Source organism: Nerophis ophidion, linkage group LG05 (assembly GCF_033978795.1).
Source record: "Nerophis ophidion isolate RoL-2023_Sa linkage group LG05, RoL_Noph_v1.0, whole genome shotgun sequence".
Classification (NCBI taxonomy): domain Eukaryota; kingdom Metazoa; phylum Chordata; class Actinopteri; order Syngnathiformes; family Syngnathidae; genus Nerophis; species Nerophis ophidion.
Genome location: NC_084615.1, coordinates 13,872,757 through 13,897,188, shown reverse-complemented (window position 1 = coordinate 13,897,188; position 24,432 = coordinate 13,872,757). Strand labels below are relative to the sequence as shown.

The 24,432-nt window shown below is 41.0% G+C and overlaps 1 long non-coding RNA gene across 1 annotated transcript in view; it reads left to right on the top strand.

Annotated features, from left to right (window-relative positions):
* The first annotated feature begins 7,661 nt into the window (after positions 1-7,661).
* Positions 7,662-24,432, top strand: part of LOC133552696 (uncharacterized) — a 90,481-nt gene continuing 73,710 nt past the window's right edge. The window contains exon 1 of the long non-coding RNA XR_009806750.1: positions 7,662-7,772. This is a non-coding gene — a long non-coding RNA (uncharacterized LOC133552696). The remainder of the gene's footprint in view (positions 7,773-24,432) is intronic.

The following is a 24,432-nucleotide window of genomic DNA, read 5'->3' as shown; positions in this document are numbered from 1 at the left end:
ATGTGTCCAGGAACGTATTTCCCGAGTTTATAAACAAAATATAATTTTTTATTGTTTTTTAAACGGAAAAAAGATTTTGCGACAATAACAAACTAAATACTCTCTTGTACTTCGTATCATTACAGTGGATGTCAGGTGTAGCTCCACCCATGGCGTTTGTTTACATTGTGACGGCGGTGAGCTATTGTATCCTCCTTACGGTGTGTAGTGAAGCATGTTTACATATTCCTCGCCCTCCAGTGATAATATACTTGTAAGAAACGTACTTTATTTCTCGCCATGGAGGCGAGGATTAGTGATTTTGAAGTAGCTAAAGACAGCGGACGGACATTAACCGCGTGCTAGCTAGCCATGTCTTAAAGCAGCTCTTCCTGAGGGTGTTTCAGTGTTATAACTTCACCTTTATCTTTACTTTTTACATCAAAATGCATCCGTTCTCCCTTTTCTGTCTACACACTGTCTCTGCTTGTAAGTACTCTGTGCGTGTGCGCTGCTGAACATGCTCCTCTGTTCGTAAAACCAGCAATATCATGACGTGACCGGTACTTTTCAAACAGATTATCGTACCATTTTTGATCCGTCAGTACCGCGAGACTATACTAGTCTCTTGTCCACCGTACAACCCTAGTACAGTACATTGTAGAGTTTAAAGTACGATGTGAGAACATGTTTAAGTTGGCGTGCGTTTTAGAGTGTATTAAGACCATAAAAAAACTTTTAAATGCATTAAAATTGTCATTAAAAAACAAAAATAGCATACCTACTTTGAAGGAATTCCTCCACCACAGGGGGTCTGGAACATAACCCCGTGATAATCTGAGAAACATCGTATTTGGAAGTTGGTAGTCGGAGCTGGGGATGACGTCACAGCCCGGCTATGAGCGTCCCAGTTACGAGGTTGGAACTCCAGCAGGACACGTGCACAAAGCTATTCTTGTGCTGAATACCAACTACTCACAGGACAATATGCACCCTCCAAACACGGTGGATGAAGAGGAAACAATGTAGAACTCCGCAAACGGATGAAAAAAGTAGTTAACGTTAAGTTCCATTAGCATACAGTATATAATCAGCACCTCCAAGTCCCAGTCCATAGTTCTCGCCCGGAAAAGGGTGTAGTGCCATCTCCGGGTTGGGGAGGAGACCCTTGCCCCCTAGTGGAGGAGTTCAAGTACAGCAGAGTCTTGTTCCCGAGTGAGGGAAGAGTGGATGGTGAGATGGACAGGAGGATCGGTTCGGCGTCTTCAGTAATGCGGACGCTGTATCGATCCGTTGTGGTGAAGAAGTGTCAAGACGTGGGGGTTTTCGCAACTTGCTGTGGGGTCTGTTCTCCCGGGATGCAAACAGACTACTTTGCACCAGGTGTGAAGGTAGGAACATTTTTCTTTACCGTATTTCCTTGAATTGCTGCCGGGGCGCTAATTAATTTAAAACTTCTTCTCACTCCGGCGCTTACCAAAGTCATGCGGTAAATTTATGGCTGCGCTTAAAAATTTGAGTGTGATGTAAGGATACAATCGTGAAAAGCACATTTAATAAAAAAAACGTTATTATGGTCTTACCTTTACTTATAAATGAAGTCCATGCGCAGCTCCTTCTGATCAAAAGCATCGATAACTTGTTTATAGAAGTCTTCCTTATCTTTCTTCAGTTTTAAAAGTCTCTCTGTCTCGATGGAGATCTTCCTTTATTACCTCCTGCTTCGATTGAAAGTCCAGTTTAGAAAACTGTTTTACTTTTGATATGTAATCCTCCATGTTAGAAGTGCAAGCGAGAGGAAAAAATAAAGGATCGCCGCTCACTCTTGCTGCTTGTTGTCACTTCTTCTGCAGCCGAGTAGTCGCAAGAAGGATCGCTAGCGCCCTCTACCACTAGGAGGCGGGAGTCATTTAATGACTAATATTTGACACACGCATCTACGGTATATTAATAAAACATAGCTGCTTACTGTTCTTTTTAGCATATTCAATAGCTCGGACCATAAATCCTACTGAATAGCTCTTAATCTTTTTCTCTTTGTGCGATTTCAAATGATTGAAATTAGCCTCCTGCATTTTGAAAATGATGACAGGTGAAGTGTCACTCGTGATGTGACGAGTTTGACCCAGGGGAAATTCTATGCATATGCTAATTATTTGGCGAAATGAGTTTGACCCGGCGGAAATTCTAGACATGCGCTAATAAAAATAATATTTTGCGAAACGAGTTTGACCCGGCGTTAATCCTCAGCCGGCGGTGATGCTAAGCATGCGCTAATTATTTTGCGAAACAAGTTTGACCCGGCAGTAATTCTAGGCAGACGCATACTATATACCCGGCGGCAGTTCAAGGAAATACGGTAATAACTATCAAAATAGGAACAAACAAAAAGGCGCACAAGGCAAAAACACAACTTAGAACTACGGACAAAAAACAAAACTCACGAAACTGTGGCATGAATAATCAAAACTTACCTGGCTTGAAAAACGAGCAGCATGAACTAATCATGAAAGGAGCATGAACTATGGCATGAAAACTAGCAATGTCACCAGGCCGACAGGGCGGTTTAAATAGAAGTCTCTTTATTGGAAACAGGTGCGCGTCCCAAACACCAGAGGCCGGTGAAAATCATAAGTCGCCTTGGCAACCAAAACAAAAATGAGCGCCCTAAAAAACAGGAACTAAAGGAATTCAAAACAACAGAAAATAACAAAAACATAATCCAGACCACCGAACATGACAAGAAGGAGCTGAGCCGAAAGGCAAAGCTCTCATTTTACCGGTCGATCTACGTTTCCATCATTACCTATGGTAATGCGGACACTGTATCGATCCGTTGTGGTGAAGAAGGAGCTGAGCCGGAAGGCAAAGCTCTCAATTTACCGGTCGATCTCAATCCCATCCTCACCTATGGTAATGCTGACGCTGTATCAAGCCGTTGTGGTGAAGAAGGAGCTGAGCCGTAAGGCAAAGCTCTGAATTTACCGGTAGATCCACGTTCCCATCCTAACCCATGGTCATGAGCTTTGGGTTATGACCGACAGGACAAGATCACAGGTACAAGCGGCTCTCCCTTAGAGATAGGGTGAGAAGCTCTGCCATCCGGGAGGAACTCAAAGTAAAGCCGCTACTCCTCCACATGGAGAGGAGCCAGGTGAAGTGGTTCAAGCATCTGGTCAGAATACCACCCGAACGCCTCCCTAGGGAAGTGTTTAGGACACGTTCAACCGGTAGGAGGCCACGGGGAAGACCCAGGACACGTTGGTAAAAAAGTAGTTTACATCAAGTTGCATTGGCATATATAATCAGCACCTCCAAGTCCGAGTCCATGGTTCTCTCCCGTAAAAGGGTGGAGTCCCATATCCAGGTTGGGGAGGAGACCCTGCCCCAGGTGGAGGAGTTCAAGTACCTCGAAGTCTTGTTCACAAATGAGGCAAAAGTGGATGGTGAGATGGACAGGCGGATCGGTGCGGCGTCTTCAGTAATTCGGATGCTGTATCGAGTCGTTGTGATGAAGAAGGAGCTGAGCCACAAGGCAAAGCTCTCAATTTACCGGTCGATCTATGTTCCCATCCTCACCTATGGTCATGAGCTTTGGGTCAAGATCGAAAGGACAAGATCACGGGTACAAATGAGTTTCCTCCGCCGGGTGGCGGGTCTCTCCCTTAGAGATAGGGTGAGAAGCTCTGCCATCCGGGAGGAACTCAAAGTAAACCCGCTGCTCCTCCACATGGAGAGGAGCCAGATGAGGTGGTTCGGGCATCTGGTCAGGATGCCACCTGAACGCCTCCCTAGGGAGGTGTTTAGGGCACATCCGACCGGTAGGAGGCCACGGGGAAGACCCAGGACACGTTGGGAAGACTATGTCTCCCGGCTGGCCTGGGAACACCTCGGGATCCCCCGGGAAAGAGCTGGACGAAGTGGCTGGGGAGAGGGAAGTCTGGGCTTCCCTGCTAAGCGGAAGATGGATGGATGGATGGATAGCATATAAAATCACCAGCAATATGGCTGATTTAGTGCGACAACCAAAAATCAGAAGAGCGAATAACGGTTGTTGTAGAAGTTTATAATATTGTTTACATTCAGAGCAGCCATCAAAACTGTAATGCATGATTAAACACAATTCTAAATAAAATGATGAGTTGACCACTGGAGATAGTCAGTCAGCCCATGACAAATACAAGTGAGGGAAATCCAATAGAACTGTGCGTTGTGCAACCTTGAACTATGTTTAGCATTATTTTGCAGAAAAAAGTAACAAATCAGCTTTTTATTAGGACGGATATGCAATTGTTGACACTAATAATGGTGTGGGGGACCCTTCTCGGACAGGGTGGAGAAGGTGTTACAGAGTTCACTGTGACATTCGCTACTCCAAATAATGACCAGGATGCCTTGAAGTCAAATTTGTGCTCTCAACTGAAAGCATAACGATTCAAAAAGGTCTTAAGTTCGATACCCTTACACAGGTATCACAACTTTGGTATCACCTGCAAAGACACAAAGTTGCCGGGTCCACCTCTGTACCTAATGTTGTTGTGGACTATCAATGTTGTCATTCATCCAGTAACCTCTAGGCATTCAATCGATCGATAGATGTGACTCAATCTGACCAAGCTAAGACTACATCTGATCAATCTAAGACTAGATCAGACCAATCTAAATCTGTGAGCATGAACTGATGAAGCCTACTAAGGTATTGGCACTAGCTGCTGGACTAGATCTGACCAATCTAAGTCCATTCCATTGTACCATGAATTGATTAACGTGGACCCCGACTTAAACAAGTTCAATCGATCAATCAATCAATCAATGTTCATTTATATAGCCCTAAATCACTAGTGTCTCAAAGGGCTGCACAAACCACAACACAAACCACTACGACATCCTCGGTAGGCCCACATAGGGGCAAGGAAACTCAAATTCAAAAACTTATTCGGGTGTTACCATTTAGTGGTCAATTGTGCGGAATATGTACTGTACTGTGCAATCTACTAATAAAAGTTTCAAGCAATCAATCAATCAATCAATCAATCAATCAATCAATCAATCAATCAATCAATCAATTCTATGTCAATGAGCATGAACTGATGAAGCCTACTGAGATACTGGCACCAGCTGTTAAACTAGATCTGACCAATCTAAGTCTACGACTAGATCTTACCAATCTAAGTCCAAGACTAGATCTGACCAATCCAAGTCTATGACTAGATCTGACCAAGCTAATACTAGATCTGACCGATCTAAGTCTAAGACTAGATATGACCAATCTAAGTCCAAGACTAGATCTGACCAAGCTAATACTAGATCTGACCGATCTAAGTCTAAGACTAGATATGACCAATCTAAGTCCAAGACTAGATCTGACCAATCTAATACTATATCTGACCGATCTAAGTCTAAGACTATATCTGACCAATATAAGTCTAAGACTAAATCTGACCAATCTAAGTCTATGAGCATTAACTGATGAAACCTATTGAGGTATTGGCACCAGCCGCCAGACTAGATTGGACCAATCTAAGTCTAAGACTAGAGATGAACAATCTTAGTCTAAGACTAGATCTGACCAATCTAAGTCTATGAGCATTAACTAGTGAAACTTACTGAGGTATTGGCACCAGCATCTAGACTAGATCTGAACTATCTAAGTCCAAGACTAGATCTGACCAAGCTAATACTATATCTGACCGATCTAAGTTTAAGACTAGATCTGACCAATCTAAGATTAGATCTGACCAATCTAAGTCTATGAGCATGAACTGATGAAGCGTACTGAGCTATTGACACCAGCCACTAGACTAGATCTGACCAATCTAATACTATATCTGACCAATGTAGGTCTAAGACTAGATCTCACCAATCTAAGTCCAAGACTAGATTTGACCAATCTACATCTATGAGCATGAACTGATGAAGCCTACTGAGGTATTGGCACCAGCCGCTAGACTAAATCTGACCAATGTAAGTCTAAGACTAGATCTGACCAATCTAATACTATATCTGACCGATCTAAGTCTAAGACTAGATTTGACCAACCTAAGTCTAAGACTAGATCTGACTAATCTAATAGTATATATCAGACCGATCTAAGTCTAAGACTAGATCTGACCAATCTAAGTGTAAGACTAGTTCTGACCAATCTAAGTCTGAGACTACAGCTGACCAATCTAAGACTAGATCTGACCAATCTAATACTTTATCCGACCGATCTAAGTCCAAGACTAGATCTGACCAATCCAAGACTATATCTGACCTATATATGTCTAAGACTAGACCTGACCAACCTAAGACCAAGTCTAGACCTGACCAAGCTAATACCTTATCTGACCGACCGATCTAAGTCCAAGACTAGATCTGACCAATCTAAGACTAGATTTGACCAATCTAAATCTAAGACTAGATCTGACCAACCTAAGTCTAAGACTAGATCTGACCAAGCTAATACTATATCTGACCGATCCAAGTCTAAGACTAGATCTGACCAATATAAGACTAGATCTGATCAATTTAATACTATATCTGACTGATCTAAGTCTAAGACTAAATATGACCAATCTAAGACATGATATGACCAATCTAAGTCTAAGACTATATCTGACCAAACTGAGTCTAAGACTAGATCCGACCAAGCTAATACTATATCTGACCGATCTAAATCTAAGACTAGATCTGACAAACCTAAGTCTAAGACTAGAGCTGACTAATCTAATAATATATCTGACAGATCTAAGTCAAAGACTAGATCTGACCGATCTAAGTCTAAGACTAGATCTGACCAATCTAAATCTAAGACTAGTTCTGACCAATCTAAGTCTGAGACTACATCTGACTAATCTAAGACTAGCTCTGACCAATCTAATACTTTATCCGACCGATTTAAGTCCAAGACTAGATCTGACCAATCTAAGATTAGATCTGACCAACCTAAGTCTAAGACTAGATCTGACCAAGCTAATACCTTATCAGACCGTTTTGAGTTTAAGACTAGATCTGACCAATCTAAGACTAGATCTGGGCAATTTACATCTAAGACTATATCTGACCAACCTAAGTCTTAAGACTATATCCGACCAAGCTAATACCTCATCTGACCGATCTAAGTCTAAGACTAGATCTGACCAATCTTAGACTAGATCTGACCAATCTTAGACTAGATCTGACCAAGCTAATACTATATCTGACCGATCTAAGTCTAAGACTAGACCTGACCAATCTTAGACTAGATCTGACTAAGCTAATACTCTATCCGACTGATCTAAGTCTAAGACTAAATCTGACCAATCTAAGTAAGTTTAAGACTGGATGTGACCAATCTAAGTCTAAGACTAGATGTGACCAATTTAGGACTAGATGTGACCAATCTAAGACCACATCTGACCAAGCTAATACTATATCTGAATGATCTAAGTCTAAAACTAAATCTGACCAGTCTAAGACTAGATCTGACCAATCTAAGTTTAAGACTAGATCTGACCAAACTAATACTATATCTGACAATCTTAAGTTTAAGACTAGACTGTATTTTACACTTTGAAACGCCCTAATGGGCAGAGACCGACAGGAAGTCAACCTGTCAAAGGTTTTCAGACTTCATTTCATCTTCTTGACACAATTGGATGAGGACACGCTGATTCTGAAGGGCCGTCATTAAAGAATAATGTACAGGCATATCCCGGGCAGCTAAAGGGGGGACTTGGGGGCTTGTGTCAAACATCAGCTGATTCGGAGAGCGGGAAAGCAGAGGACTGGTTGTTGTGACGTCACTGGAGGAAATAAAGTGGATTATCAAGGTAAGACTGAGTTGATTTGAAGGACATAATAAATGTTACATAGCTTGCTTTATTACTACTTCCATTATCACATGATTTTGTTTTGGATTGGTGGGAACTCGTAAAAGTCCGCGTCATTTCGCTGCACGACGGAGCCGCAACATTACGGCGGTGCGGGTTGTCCAGACCGGGGCAAAACACAGCCAAAATTAGGCCCGTTCAGATTTTCTATCGTCGGACGTTCTACGTGATTTTTTTTAGACCTTTAACATCAAAACTGTCGCCGTCATTATGATGTGCAGTGCTGTTTTTAAATGACCGTAAGTCTTGGACTAGACAAAGTATTTCATTGGTCAAAATCTGCGCTTTTGATTGTTTTAGGAGTTATTACGGTAATCTACGTCACAGCATCAGAGCAGGAACAAAGCAGAGTGGGCGGGGTTTGTTTTCAAGCCCCAAACGCATGTGTCAGGAAGCTATGCGGAAGTAAATTTTTACAACAAATGTATGCATAAAAGTGATAATGTATCATATTGTAGATGTTTATTACACTTTGCATTCGTATTTTGCTGTTTTTTTTACATTTGGCTTGATTGTAAAAGATATACAACTATCGGGAAGCTGGTCTGAGAAGTAAAAGAGGAGCGATGTTCATATGTTGTTGATATTCAGTGTTTTATTGATCATGGTTAATATTGTGAATCCCACGTAAAAGAGGAGTGATGTTCATATGTTGTTTATAGTCAGTGATTTATTGTTCATGGTCAATATTGTCAATCCCACTTAAAAGAAGACCAATGTTCATATGTTGTTTGTATTCACTGTTTTATTGTTAATAATTATTATTGTCAATTCCACGTAAAAGAGGAGCGATGTTCATATGTTGTTGATATTCAGTGTTTTATTGTTCATAGTTAATATTGTGAATCCACGTAAAAGAGGAGCGGTGTTCATATGTTGTTGATATTCAGTGTTTTATTGTTAATAGTTATTGTTGTCAATTCCACGTAAAAGAGGAGGGATGTTCATATGGTGTTGATATTCAGTGTTTTATTGTTAATAGTTATTATTTTCAATCCCCCATAAAAGAGGAGTGATGTTCATATGTAGTTAATATACAGTGTTTTATTGTTCATTGTTAATATTGTCAATCCCACATAAAAGACGAGCGATGTTCATATGTTGTTGTTATTCAGTGTTTTATTGTTCAAAGTTAATATTTTCAATCCCACGTAAAAGAAGAGCGATGTTCATACTGTATGTTGTTGATATTCAGTGTTTTATTGTTCATAGTTAATATTGTGAATCCACGTAAAAAGAGGAGTGATGTTCATATGTTGTTGATATTCAGTGTTTTATTGTTCATAGTTAATATTGTCAATCCCACTTAAAAGAAAACCAATGTTCATATGTTGTTTATATTCAGTGTTTTATTGTTAATAGTTATTATTGTCAATTCCACGTAAAAGAGGAACGATGTTCATATGTTGTTGATATTCAGTGTTTTATTGTTGATAGTTATTATTGTCAATCCCAAATAAAAGGGGAGTGATGTTCATATGTTGTTAATATACAGTGTTTTATTGTTCATGGTTAATATTGTCAATCCTACGTAAAAGTGGAACTATGTTCATATGTTGTTGATATTCAGAGTTTTATTGTTCATAGTTAATATTTTCAATCCCACATAAAAGAGGAGCGATGTTCATATGTTGTTGTTATTCAGTGTTTTATTGTTCATAGTTAATATTTTCAATCCCACGTAAAAGAGGAGTGATGTTCATATTTTGTTGATAATCAGTGTTTTATTGTTCATAGTTATTATTGTCAACCCCACATAAAAGAGGAGCGATGTTCATATGTTGTTGATATTCAGTGTTTTATTGTTTATAGTCAATATTGTCAATCCCTCGTAAAAGAAGAATGATGTTCATATGTTGTTGATATTCAGTGTTTTATTGTTCATAGTCAATATTGTCAATCCCTCGTAAAAGAAGAATGATGTTCATATGTTGTTGATATTCAGTGTTTTATTGTTCTTAGTTAATATTGTCAATCCCACGTAACTTTTTTTTTTTTAACTCTATCGGACATTGTGACTTTTGGTATTAGTGTTCCTGAAAAAAGGGACCCAAACACACATACTGATCAGCTAAATGCGTATATATCATTTATACACACATACACATTGGCCCCCACACAGACATATTTTTTCTCTCAATTTGGCCCCGGAGTCCAAATATTTGCCCATCTCTGCCGTAGTCTATACACTCCTGCCATCTAACGTCTTGGAATTGTAACTGCATGCAAAGCCTACTATATAATACAGTACAGAACTTGCAAATGAGGCTCAGAAATGTAAGAAAACTATAAAAGTATAAAATCTTCTATAAAGGGGGGTAAGTTGCTTTTACTGACTGTGTGAAAAGATGATACTTTTTCACACAGGCCACGTCACGGCTCCTGTGGTACATTTGTTACTGTGCTCATAGTTTGTGTCCAACTGTACTCAGTGCTGTTATTAGGGACCGAATGTCCCTTTGGGACAGAGGACCCTATTGTATTTCTAAGGTTTTATTATTATTATACCGCTGCCTCTTTGAGCTGTAATTTGACCCCTTTTACATGCTTCAAAACTCACCATATTTGACACACACATCAGGACTGGCGAAAATTGCCATCTAATAAAAAAACAAACCCCAAAACTCCAAATTGCGCTTTAGCGCCCCCTAGGAAAAAACACGGACAAAACTGTTTGTAACTTATGTTAGGAATGTCGTAGAGACATGAAACAAAAACATCTATGTAGGTCTGACTTAGACCTAGATTTCATACACTGACTTCTTTCAGCAAAAATCAACAGGAAGTTGGCAAAAAAAACCTTCAAAACAAAAGTTTCCTAAAAGATTTCATTGTTGCCTCTTTGAGCTTTAATTTGACCCTCTTAAATGCTTAAAAACACACACATCAGGACTGGCGAAAATTGCGATCTAATAAAAAAACAAAACAACCCAAAACTCAAAATTGCGCTCTAGCGCCCCCTAGGAATAAAACACAGACAAAATTGCTCATAGGAAGAAAACACAGACAAAACTGCTTGTAACTTCCGGTATGAATGTCGTAGACACATGATACAAAAAACTCTATGTAGATCTCACTTGGACCTACATGTCATTAAATGACATCCTTCAGCAAAAATCAACAGGAAGTTGGCAATTACCCCTTCAAAACAAAAGTTTTGTAAAAACCCTTCACCTTTTTTTTAACATTATCTCCTCTGAGCGCGTTTGTTGTGACGGCTTCAAACTCGCACAGGAAAGAGATTGAACCCTTCTGATTAAAAGTTGCGCAAAGAGTTTTTATAACTGCTCCGTTTTTGATTTTATGAGCCTGCAAAGAACTGCTGCTCTGAAGCTGCTGCGCTGCTGTTGCTGCTGCGCTGCTGCCGTCTCAAGATGGCCACTTAAGGAAGCACCAGCGTGACCACACAATGCAGAGAAGGTAGGTACTGTGCGGGTAAAGATATGTTGTCTGGGTAATGGCAGGAAGCACCAGCATATATGGGTGAAAGAAAGAAGCACCAGTGTGACCCCAGGATGCAGGGAAAGTAGGTAATGTGCAGGTAAAGATATGTTGAATGGGCAGGAAACACCAGCAAAGGTCGGTCCCGTCCATCGCTGCTTGCAGCTTTAGTTAGTATTGTTTCATGTCAGCGACAGGTGTCAAACTCAAGGCCCGTGGGCCAAATCTGGCCCTCCACAAAATTTTATACAGCCCGCAAAAGCCTGGAAATAATATATCAATAAAATACCTTATATTTTCTATCTTTACTTTCGTAGTTTCTTACTAAAGGTATTAGGTTTTTTTTCTCTACTTTGACAGGGGTACAAAAATAATGTCCAATAGTGCAACAAATATTATAATATATAACTTTTTTTTGTATAAATACTTAAATATCTTCTTAATTTATGATTTCAAAATCAGAAGTACTTTATTCATCCCCGAGGGGAAATTGAGATTTTCATCACAATCCTATTCAAGATCAGACAAACAATACATGGACACAGAACAGGATCGCTGACGGGTCCGCCAACTTCTGCACCTCTTACAAAAAAAAGTGAGAAACAGGTGAACGTTTGGGAGGGTGGGCGGTGGTCAAAGGCTGAACTCTCGGGAGGGGGTCCAGACAGATGCCTTGGAAAAATAACTCATAGCCATACCACACATAAACATGTTATATAGAATCAACAAAACTTGCAACAAAGGGGAGGGAGTGGGAGCTACGGACGCTGGCTGCTGCTGTATTAGCGCTACTCAGCCGTCCATGGCCCCTAAGGGAGAGCAAGTTATCCATCAAATTTGTACACTATGAAAATTACCAAAACATTTACTGTAAAATTTAGGGAGTTTTTTTTTACACCACATTACTGTAAGCTGAAAAAAACGAGCTGTCAGTTTTTACTGTAAAATCCACGGTTGATGGTTTTTTGGTACCACATTTTCCATCCATCCGTCCATCTTCTTCCGCTTCTCCGAGGTCGGGTCGTGGGGGCAATAGCCTAAGCAGGGGAGACCAGACTTACCTCCCCCCAGCCAGTTCATCTAGCTCCTCCCGGGGGATCCCGAGGCGTTCCCAGGCCAGCCGGGAGACTTAGTCTCCCCAATGTGTCCTGGGTCTTCCCCGTAGCCTCCTACCGGTCAGAGGTACCCTAAACACCTCCCTCGGGAGGCGTTCAGGTGGCATTCTGACCAGATGCCCCAACCACCTCATCTGGCTCCTCTCCATGTGGAGGAGCAGCGGCTTTACTTTGAGTTCCCCCCAGATGACAGAGATTCTCACCCTATCTCTAAGGGGGAGCCCCAAACTCATTTTGGCCGCTTGTACCCGTGATCTTGTCCTTCCGGTCATAACCCAAAGCTCATGACCATAGGTGAGGATGAGAATGTAGATGGACCGGTAAATTGAGAACTTTGCCTTCCGGCTCAGCTCCTTCTTCACCACAACGGATCGATATAGCGTCCGCATTACTGAAGACGCCGCACCGATCTGCCTGTCGATCTCACGAATTTTGTGAGTTTTGAAGCATGTTAGGGGGGTGACCCGGTCAAATTACAACTCAAAGCTGCGTGATACTAATAAAGAAAGAGTAAAGTGCTAGAAATTCAATAGGGTCCTCTGTCCCAAAGGGACATTCGGTCCCTAAAAAAAACCCCACCATATATTTAACCCCCATATATGGTTCTCGCCCGGAAAAGGGTGGAGTGCCATCTCCGGGTTGGGGAGGAGACCCTGCCCCAAGTGGAGGAGTTCAAGTACCTAGGAGTCTTGTTCACGAGTGGGGGAAGAGTGGATCGTGAGATCGACAGGCGGATCGGTGCGGCGTCTTCAGTAATGCGGACGTTGTACCGATCCGTTGTGGTGAAGAAGGAGCTGAACTGGAAGGCAAAGCTCTCAATTTACCGGTCAATCTACGTTCCCATCCTCACCTATGGTCGTGAGCTTTGGGTCATGACCGAAAGGATAAGATCACGGGTACAAGCGGCCGAAATGAGTTTCCTCCGCCGTGTGGCGGGGCTCTCCCTTAGAGATAGGGTGAGAAGCTCTGCCATCCGGGAGGAGCTCAACGTAAAGCCGCTGCTCCTCCACATCGAGAGGAGCCAGATGAGGTGGTTCGGGCATCTGGTCAGGATGCCACCCGAACGCCTCCCTAGGGATGTGTTTAGGGCACGTCCAACTGGTAGGAGGCCACGGGGAAGACCCAGGACACGTTGGGAAGACTATGTCTCCCGGCTGGCCTGGGAACGCCTCGGGATCCCCCGGGAAGAGTTAGACGAAGTGGCTGGAGATAGGGAAGTCTGGGCTTCCCTGCTTAGGCTGCTGCCCCCGCGACCCGACCTCGGATAAGCGGAAGATGATGGATGGATGGATGGATATATTTAACAGTAAAAGTCTGGCAACTAAGCTGCCATTTTTTTACTGTAAAAAACACTGGTACAATCCACTTTGTTTTTTTACTCTTATGTAAAAAATTTAAAAACAAATGTTATTTCATAGGCAACTTCATGAATTATTCTCTGTTACAATCGGCCCTCTAGTGGCGGCCATGACTTCGATCTGGCCCTCGATGAAAACAAGTTTGACACCCCTGATTAATGAGTAATAATCAGTGACGTGCTGACATTGGATAAAGTCGTGGCCAGGGACTGTGGCTCCGTCTTGTGTGCGTAAATAATGTTGGCAAACACATGACAGCCCAGCAGCCCAGCAAAGTCAATATGTTTAGTCACGCGTTCCGCCGACAGCCTGTTGCGCAATCTTCTTTTTCTGTAGAACCAAGGCTGCGTTGCTGTGACTTTCACAGGCCTTTTTTGTTTCCACTGCACTGTGATTAAGGCCTTCCACTGAAAGTCAACCAGCAGAAGCCTATTGCTTAACGCAGACCTGGGAAAAATGCGACCCATTAAAGGCCTACTGAAAGCCACTACTACCGACCACGCAGTCTGATAGTTTATATATCAATGATGAAATATTAACATTGCAACACATGCCAATACGGCCGGGTTAGTTTACTAAATTGCAATTTTAAATTTCGTGCCGAAATATCCGGCTGAAACTGACGCGTGCGCATGACATCACGGATTGTCGAGGACATTTTGTTCCAGCATCGTTCCCAGCTATTAGCTTGTCTGTTTTCATCGCGAAATTCCACAGTATTCTGGACATCTGTGTGGCTGAATCTGCGTGGGTTCCCTCCGGGTACTCCGGCTTCCTCCCACCTCCAAAGACATGCACCTGGGGATAGGTTGATTGGCAACACTAAATGGTCCCTCGTGTGTGATGAATGTGAGTGTGAATGTTGCCTTTCTATTTGTGTTAGCCCTGCGATGAGTTAGTGACTTGTCCAGGGTGTATCCCGCCTTCTGCCCGAATGCGGTACAAGGGACAAGCGGTCGAAAATGGATGAATGTGGTGGCCTCTGCGGTGTTCCACGCCATTGTCTGCTGAGGTGGAGGGAGCACGTACGGCCAGAGACAGGATCAGACCCAACAAAGCAACCAAGAGAGCCGACTCCACCCTCGGCCGCCCACCAACTCTCGGCCAGTGTCCAGTTCGCATGGAAGAGTGAAGATATGTCCACGGAGACTGAGGTGTCCGATACCTGCTAATTCAGTCAAGACACTGTGGAGCCTGTCCGTCCCGGCGCTCAGCACAAGCTCCGCATCCCCGTCTCTTCATCCGCTTCTCCTCCAGGATCTCCAAAGGTACTAACATATACACTGTGGTGGCCTCTGCGGTGTTCCACGCCAACGTCTGTGGAGGTGGGGGAGCACGGCATTAAAGGGGGCTTATTAGGATTTTTTTTCGAAATTTAAAATACTTCCTTGTGGTCTAAATAACATGTAATGGTGCTTCTTTGGTCAAAATGTTGCATAGATGATGTTTTACACATCATCTTCAAGTCACTTTCTGACAGTCGCTTCAGGATGCGCCGTTTTGTGGGCGGTCTTATTTACGTGGCTCACCTTCGACAGCGTTATCTTTGTTGTAGCGGTGTAGCGTGCAAGGACGGGAGTTGAAGAAGTGTCAAAAGATGGAAGAGAATGTTTTAATGACATTCAGACTTTACTTCAATCAATAACGGAGCAGCATCTCCTCATCCGTGGCTCACTCGTGCAACAACAACGCCCGGAAATGTGTCCCGTGAAAACCCGTCCGACCGGAACTCTCTAAAAACTATAGTTCCTTGGATGAATAATGTAAAGTCACTACACCAGTATGTTTTAGCGCTTTCATGGCGAGTTTACTGACAGATTTAAGTAAGAATTTTACACTACTTTATATGAGAAATGGCAACAGCAGAGGATGAATGTCCCATAACAAGAAGATAGAGAAAAAGAACAACTTATCGACTACAGCATTGCCACGGACTACAAAGGCGGAAGTGCACTAATTTTCAGGACTTATGCAGCGGGTACCAGAAGGTAAGAACACTTGCATAATATTGTGAAACAAATTCCAGATAATACGCTGCTAATGGAGGCCATTTTGCGGTCCTTATACACACACCATAGTAAAACTTGTATCTCTGACTACGGTAGCTGTAACGGGCCGACAATCCACCAAGCGGTGCGGCTTCAAAGTCGTACTAAAAACTTTTTAAAGATTTTTAAGTGCCGTGTGTAATGTTCTTTATTTTTCAATGGAACATTTAATGTTTTGGTGTTGTTTACTGGCGTCATATTGCAGTCTACACGTGTCTCTTATGTGTGACTGCCATCATTTCACCATGTACCAAATGAAATAGCTTGGAAGTCAGTAAGGACAACCATAATTATTCCATTCATTAGGCACAATTATAAGGCGCATTGTCGAGTTTTGAGAAAATGAAAGGATTTTAAGTGCGCCTTATAGTCTAAAAAATACAGTAATTTTTTTTTAGACCTTTAACATGAAAACTGTATTTGCCGTTATGATGTGCAGTGCTGTTTTTAAATGAGCGTAAGTCTTGAACTATACAAAGTATTTCAATGGTCGAAATCTGCGCTTTTGAGTGTTTTAAGAGTTATTACGGTAATTTACGTCACAGCAGCTCAGACCAGGAACAAAGCAGAGTAGGCGGGGCTTGTTTTCGGAGCAGCCAGCCCCAAACGCATGTGTCAGGAACAGCACATTTTTACCGTATTTTTACGACTATAAGTCGCGTTTTTTTTTTTTGTAGTTTGGCCGGGGGTGAAACTTGGCCAAACTATAAAAACATAAAATAAAATAAAAATTTTTTTTGGTTTGGCCAAGAAAAAAAACAAAACCCCGCGACTTATAGTCCGAAAAATACGGTACAACAAATTTCTGCATTAAAGTGGTACTATATCACATTGTAGGTGTTTATTACACTTTGTATTCATATTTTGCTGTTTGTTACATTTTTGTTGTGTTTTGCTTGATTGTAAAAGATACACAACTATGGGTTAGCTGGTCTGAGAAGTAAAATATGTTCAAATGTTAATATTCAGTGTTTTATGGTTCATAGTTAATATTGTCAATCCCACATAAAAGAGGAGCAACGTTTATATGTTGTTGATATTCAGTGTTTTATTGTTCATACTTAATATTGTCAATCCACCCTTCCTTTATATTCATGTATATTTCGGGTGTCCCATTCAGTAAAAAACTGCAAAATTCCTTTTTGTTTTTTTTTGAGGTGGTCTGTCATGGCTTTTTTAGAATTCTATCGGACATTGTGACTTTTGGTTATTAGTGTTCCTAAAAAAATGGACCCCAACACACATACTGTACAGCAGATTTTTACAGCTAAATGTGTATATATCATTTATACACATATACACATTGGCCCCCCCAGACACGTATTTTCTCTCAATGTGGCCCCCCGAGTTATTTCTCATAGTTAATATTGTAAATCCCAAGTAAAAGAGGAGCAACGTTCATATGTTGTTGATATTCAGTGTTTTATTGTTCATAGTTAATATTGTGAATCCACGTAAAAGAGGAGCGGTGTTCATATGTTGTTGATATTCAGTGTTTTATTGTTCATAGTTAATATTGTCAATCCCACATAAAAGAGGAGCAATGTTCATATGTTGTCGATATTCAGTGTTTTATTGTTCATAGTCAATATTGTCAATCCCATGTAAAAGAAGAATGATGTTCATATGTTGTTTATATTTAGTGTTTTATTGTTAATAGTTATTATTGTCAATTCCACATAAAAAAGGAGCGATGTTCATATGTTGTTGATATTCAGTGTTTTATTGTTAAGTTATTATTGTCAATCTCATAAAAGAGGAGTGATGTTCATATATTGTTTATATACTGTGTTTTATTGTTCATAGTTAATATTGTCAATCCTATGTAAAAGAGGAGCGATGTTCATATGTTGTTGATATTCATAGTTTTATTGTTCATTGTTAATATTGTCAATCCCACATAAAAGACGAGCGATGTTCATATGTTGTTGTTGTTCAGTGTTTTATTGTTCATAGTTAATATTTTCAATCCCACGTAAAAGAGGGGCGATGTTCATACGTTGTTGATATTCAGTGTTTTATTGTTCATACAAACCCTGTTTTCCATATGTTGTTGATATTCAGTGTTTTATTGTTCATAGTTAATATTGTGAATCCACGTAAAAGAGGAGCGGTGTTCATATGTTGTGGATATTCAGTGTTTTATTGTTCATAGTCAATATTTTCAATCCCACGTAAAAGAGGAGCGATGTTCATATGTTGTTGATATTCAGTGTTTTATTGTTCATAGTCGATATTGTCAATCCCACTTAAAAGAAGACCAAGGTTCATATGTTTATATTTAGTCTTTTATTGTTAATAGTTATTATTGTCAATTCCACGTAAAAAAGGAGCGATGTTCATATGTTGTTGATATTCAGTGTTTTATTGTTAAGTTATTATTGTCAATCTCACACAAAAGAGGAGTGATGTTCATATATTGTTAATATACAGTGTTTTATTGTTCATAGTTAATATTGTCAATCCTACGTAAAAGAGGAGCGATGTTCATATGTTGTTGATATTCAGAGTTTTATTGTTCATTGTTAATATTGTCAATCCCACATAAAAGACGAGCGATGTTCATACGTTGTTGATATTCAGTGTTTTATTGTTCATAGTTAATATTTTCAATCCCACGTAAAAGAGGAGCGATGTTCATATGTTGTTGATAGTCAGTGTTTTATTGTTCATACAAACCTTGTTTCCTGGGAAATTGTGTTAGATGTAAATATAAACAGAATACAATTATTTGCAAATCATTTTCAACCCGTATTCAGTTGAATATGCTACAAAGACAACATATTCGATGTTCAAACTAAAAAACATTTTTTTGTGTGCAAATAATCATTAACTTTAGAATTTGATGCCAGCAACAGGTGACAAAGAAGTTGGAAAATGTGGCAATAAATACTGATAAAGTTGAGGAATGCTCATCAAACACTTATTTGGAACATCCCACAGGTGTGCAGGCTAATTGGGAACAGGTGGGTGCCATGATTGGGTATAGAAACAGCTTCCCAAAAAAATGCTCAGTCTTTCACCAGAAAGGATGGGGCGAGGTACACCCCTTTGTCCACAACTGCGTGAGAAAATAGTCAAACAGTTTAAGAACAACGTTTCTCAAAGTGCAATTGCAAGAAATTTAGGGATTTCAACATCTACGCTCCATAATATCATCAAAAGGTTCAGAGAATCTGGAGAAACCACTCCACGTAAGCGGCATGGCCGGAAACCAACATCGAATGACCGTGACCTTCCACCCCTCAGACGGCACTGTATAAAAAACCGTCATCAATCTCTAAAGGATATCACCACATATCAGGAACACTTCAGAAAACCACTGTCACTAAATACAATTCATCGCTACATCTGTAAGTGCAAGTTAAAGCTCTATTATGCAAAGCAAATGCCATTTATCAACAACATCCAAACAATATTCAGTGTTTTATTGGTCATAGTTAATATTGTGAATCCCACTTTCTTTATTTTCCTGTATATTTTGGGTGTCCCATTCAGTAAAAAACTAAAATTCCTTTCCGTTTTCATAAATTTTTTAGAACTCTATCGGACATTGTGGCTTTTGGTTATTAGTGTTCCTGAAAAAATGGACCCCAACACACATACTGTACAGCAGATTTTTCCAGCTAATTGGCCCCCCCAGACACTTTTTTTCTCTGTCAACGTGGCCCCCGAGTCCAAATATCTGCCCAGCCCAGGTTGAATAGATCCGTGGTCATGGCGTGTGTGTCTTGCATTACTCCCACTTCTCCGGTATCGCTGACATCCGAAGCCTTTCAAGTCACGTGACGTCACACCGTGGAGGTCACGGAGGTCGTCTCATTCATTACCGCTGAGGTGTTCTGAGTAATTCTGGTAAAGGTCTTAACAAGTGGAAAGCTGCATCCTGCTGCGCTCCGCAGGGAAGTGTCCACTCTGCAGTTTTTCAACCTATAGCAATTTGCCAAAGTCGTGTCATCTTTGTTCCACTTCCAGGGTCAGGATAGGAACTCGGGTGGGCCCCCCGATTTTTTAATAAAATAATCCTGTAGGAATTCCTGTGAGCTTCTCTCCAGCTGTGGGCACCTGGGAAGTTCCCCCCTCCCCCCTCCACCCCCTTGAACCCCACCTGCATGCACGCTAGAAGCAGTCGGCTCCATTTGCCTCACTTTTGGGAAAATATGCGGGCCAATTACACGCACGCTGAAAATAGCAGGAAAAACTCCTGACTAAAGGCCTACTGAAAGCCACTACTAGTCTGATAGTTTATATATCAGTGATGAAATATTAACATTGCAACACATGCCAATACGGCCTTTTTAGTTTACTAAATTGCGATTTTAAATTTCGCGCGGAAGTGTCATGCTAAAACGTCGCGGTATGATGACGCGTGCGCGTGATGTCACGCATTGTCAGGACATTTTGTTCCAGCACCGTTCACAGCTATAAGTCATCTCTTTTTATCGCATAATTCAACAGTATTCTGGACATCTGTGTTGCTGAATCTTTTGCAATTTGTTCACTGAATAATGGAGACGTCAAAGAAGAAAGCTGTAGGTGGGAAGCGGTGTATTGCGGCCACCTTTAGCAACACAAACACAGCCGGTGTTTCATTGTTTACATTCCCGAAAGATGACGGTGAAGCTTTACCACGGAACAGAGCGGTCAAGCGAACACGATTGGATTGGACCACACACACAAAGTTCAGTATATTATGCAGTGATGATTTCGAGAGATCATGTCGGGGGCGGCGCGGCGTAGTGGGTAGAGCGGCCGTGCCAGAAACTTGAGGGTTGCAGGTTCGCTTCCCACCTACTGACATCCAAAATCGCTGCCGTTGTGTCCTTGGGCAGGACACTTCACCCTTGCCCCCGGTGCCGCTCACACTGGTGAATGAATGATGAATAAATGATAGGTGGTGGTCGGAGGGGCTGTAGGTGCAAACTGGCAGCCACGCTTCCGTCAGTCTACCCCAGGGCAGCTGTGGCTACAGATGTAGCTTACCACCACCAGGTGTGAATGAATGATGGGTTCCCACTTCTCTGTGAGCGCTTTGAGTATCTAACAATAGAAAAGCGCGATATAAATCTAATCGATTATTATTATTATTATGTTTCGACGAGGGTCCCTTGCGAAGGGCAGAGATGGGCATCGCCACCACCCGTCGACTGGTGCTGAAGAAGTGTGGGGCCGACCTTCAGTTTGTACGGGTACGACCATATAATCTCACTAAAACACTAGTAACACAATAAGCAGATAAGGCATTTTCCAGAATTATCCAAGTAAATGTATCTAATAACATCTGAATCGCTCCCACTGTATAGTCTTTTTTTTTTTTTCCTAGTCCTTCACTCTCACTTTCCTCATCCACGAATCTTTCATCCTCGCTCAAATTAATGGGGAAATTGTCGCTTTCTCGGTCCGAATCGCTCTCGCTGCTGGTGGCCATGATTGTAAACAATGTTCAGATTTGAGGAGCTCCACAACCCGTGACGTCACGCATATGCCTTTTTTATTAGCGACCAAACGTTGCGAACTTTATTGTGGATGTTCTCTACTAAATCCCTTAAGCAAAAATATGGCAATATGGCGAAATGATCAAGTATGACACATAGAATGGACCTGCTATCCCCGTTTAAATAAGAACATCTCATTTCAGTAGGCTTTCAGTAGGGACGGCGTGCCGCAGTGGGAGAGTGGCCGTGCGCAACGCGAGGGTCACTGGTTCAAATCCCACCTAGAACCAACCTCGTCACGTCCGTTGTGTCCTGAGCAAGACACTTCACCCTTGCTCCTGATGGGTGCTGGTTGGCGCCTTGCATGGCAGCTTCCGCCATCAGTGTGTGAATGTGTGTGTGAATGGGTAAAATGTGGAAGTAGTGTCAAAGCGCTTTGAGTACCTTGAAGGTAGAAAAGCGCTATACAAGTACAACCCATTTACTTTTAAGTTCATGTTTGGTGTTTTACTTGCAAATCCTTTCCCAAAATGAACTTTTTTTCCTCCTCACAAAAATACTGAACCACTTACAGTTAGCCCATTTTAGTTCTGACAAAGTTCCAACTCACTTTCTGAGTGACGGGATTAAAAGGGGGGAATTTTTAGCACATTTGTAGCAAAAACATGCGGTGTTTATACTAATAGCATGTTGACAAGAAACACATTACAGTGATTCAACAGAAAATGTTTCAACAAATAACATGAAAAAAAATAACAATTGTATTTAAAGGCAAATATGTTCATTGATTTGTTCATTTTAGGTAAATTTGACCTTGTAGGGCAAATATATATCTACTAGTTTCTTGATGTTATAGTAAAATAAATATCGGTATATGATAATATATATACTTTTCTAAAAAAAAAAATATTGTTAAAAGCAAGCATCTGAATAATTTATGTAATTTTCCTGTTGCTAATGACGTCATCATGACGTTAGTGAAAGCGTGCAGCATGAATTCCCTGTTAAATGTCGCCATCTGCCGGACAGAAGCAGTAGTGGCTGAAATGAGCCCTTCGGTGCCATTTGAACTACATTTGACTTTGGACAAAGTTCCAACTCACTTTCTGAGTGACAGGACTAAAAGTAACAGGGGTTATTTTTTATTTATTTTTTTAGCATAGTTTTACTAAAAAAATGCAGTGTTTATATTATTAGCATGTTGACAAAAAACACATTACAGTGATTCAACATGTTTTTTAAACAAATAATATTAAAAAAAAAACCTAAGAGTATTAAAAAGCAAATATGATGATTATTTTGTGCATTTTAGGTAAATTTGACCTTGGAAGACAAAATATATCTTACTTTCTTGATATTATAGTAAAATACATATCGGTATAATCATAATATGCATACTTTTATTGTTCAAGGCAAGTATTTGTAAAACAAAAACCCCAACAATATTTATGTTTTTACATACATATTTATAAAGTTCACGATTTACAAACAAACATATGAACAAGAAAATTTCAAACAAGTACAAAAACAGCACCAGCGGGTTGTTAATTCAATAAAGTAATTATAGTAGAATGTATAATATATTGCATGGATTTAGCAAAAACATGCAGTGTTTATCAATCAATCAATGTTTACTTATATAGCCCTAAATCACTAGTGTCTCAAAGGGCTGCACAAACCACCACGACATCCTCGGTAGGCCCACATAAGGGCAAGGAAAACTCACACCCAGTCGGACATCGGTGACAATAATGATCCAGTGGGACGTCTGTGACAATAATGATTATGAGAACCTTAGAGAGGAGGAAAGCAATGGATGTCGAGCGGGTCTAACATGATACTGTGAAAGTTCAATCCACAATGGATCCAACACAGTCGCGAGAGTCCAGTCCAAAGCGGGTCCAACTCAGCAGCGAGAGTCCCGTTCACAGCGGAGCCAGCAGGAAACCATCCCAAGCGGAGCCTTTGATAACATAGCACCGCTAAAGTTAAAAAAGGCTCCAAAAAAAGCGCACCCCGTGGTTTACAGAAGAAACTAGAGCTCAGAAATTATTATGCAGAAAGCTGGAACGCAAATGGCGCACGACTAAACTTGAGGTGCACCATCAAGCATTTAGTGATGGTTTAATAACTTATAAACGCATGCTTACCTTAGCTAAAGCTAATTATTACTCAAATCTCATCCACCGTAATAAAAACGATCCTAAATTTTTGTTTAGTACGGTAGCATCGCTAACCCAACAAGGGACTCCTTCCAGTAGCTCCACCCACTCAGCTGATGACTTTATGCAATTCTTTAGTAAGAAAATTGAAGTCATTAGAAAGGAGATTAAAGACAATGCGTCCCAGCTACAACGGGGTTCTATTAACACTGACACGATTGTATATACGCCGGATACTGCCCTCCAAAATAGTTTCTCTCGTTTTGAGGAAATAACATTAGAGGAATTGTTACAACGTGTAAATGGAATAAAACAAACAACATGTTTACTTGACCCTCTTCCTGGGAAACTGATCAAGGAGCTCTTTGTATTATTAGGTCCATCAGTGCTAAATATTATAAACTTATCACTTTCCTCGGGCACTGTTCCCCTAGCATTCAAAAAAGCGGTTATTCATCCTCTTCTTAAAAGACCTAACCTCGATCCTGACCTCATGGTAAACTACCGACCGGTGTCTCACCTTCCCTTTATTTCAAAAATCCTCGAAAAAATTGTTGCGGAGCAGTTAAATGAACACTTAGCGTCTAACAATCTATGTGAAACCTTTCAATCCGGTTTCAGGGCAAATCACTCGACGGAGACAGCCCTCGCAAAAATGACTAATGATCTATTGCTAACGATGGATTCTGATGCGTCATCTATGTTGCTGCTCCTCGATCTTAGCGCTGCTTTCGATACCGTTGATCATAATATTTTATTAGAACGTATCAAAACACGAATTGGTATGTCAGACTTAGCCCTGTCTTGGTTTAACTCTTATCTTACTGATAGGATGCAGTGTGTCTCCCATAACAATGTGACCTCGGACTACGTTAAGGTAACGTGTGGAGTTCCCCAGGGTTCGGTCCTTGGCCCTGCACTCTTCAGCATCTACATGCTGCCGCTAGGTGACATCATACGCAAATACGGTGTTAGCTTTCACTGTTATGCTGATGACACCCAACTCTACATGCCCCTAAAGCTGACCAACACGCCGGATTG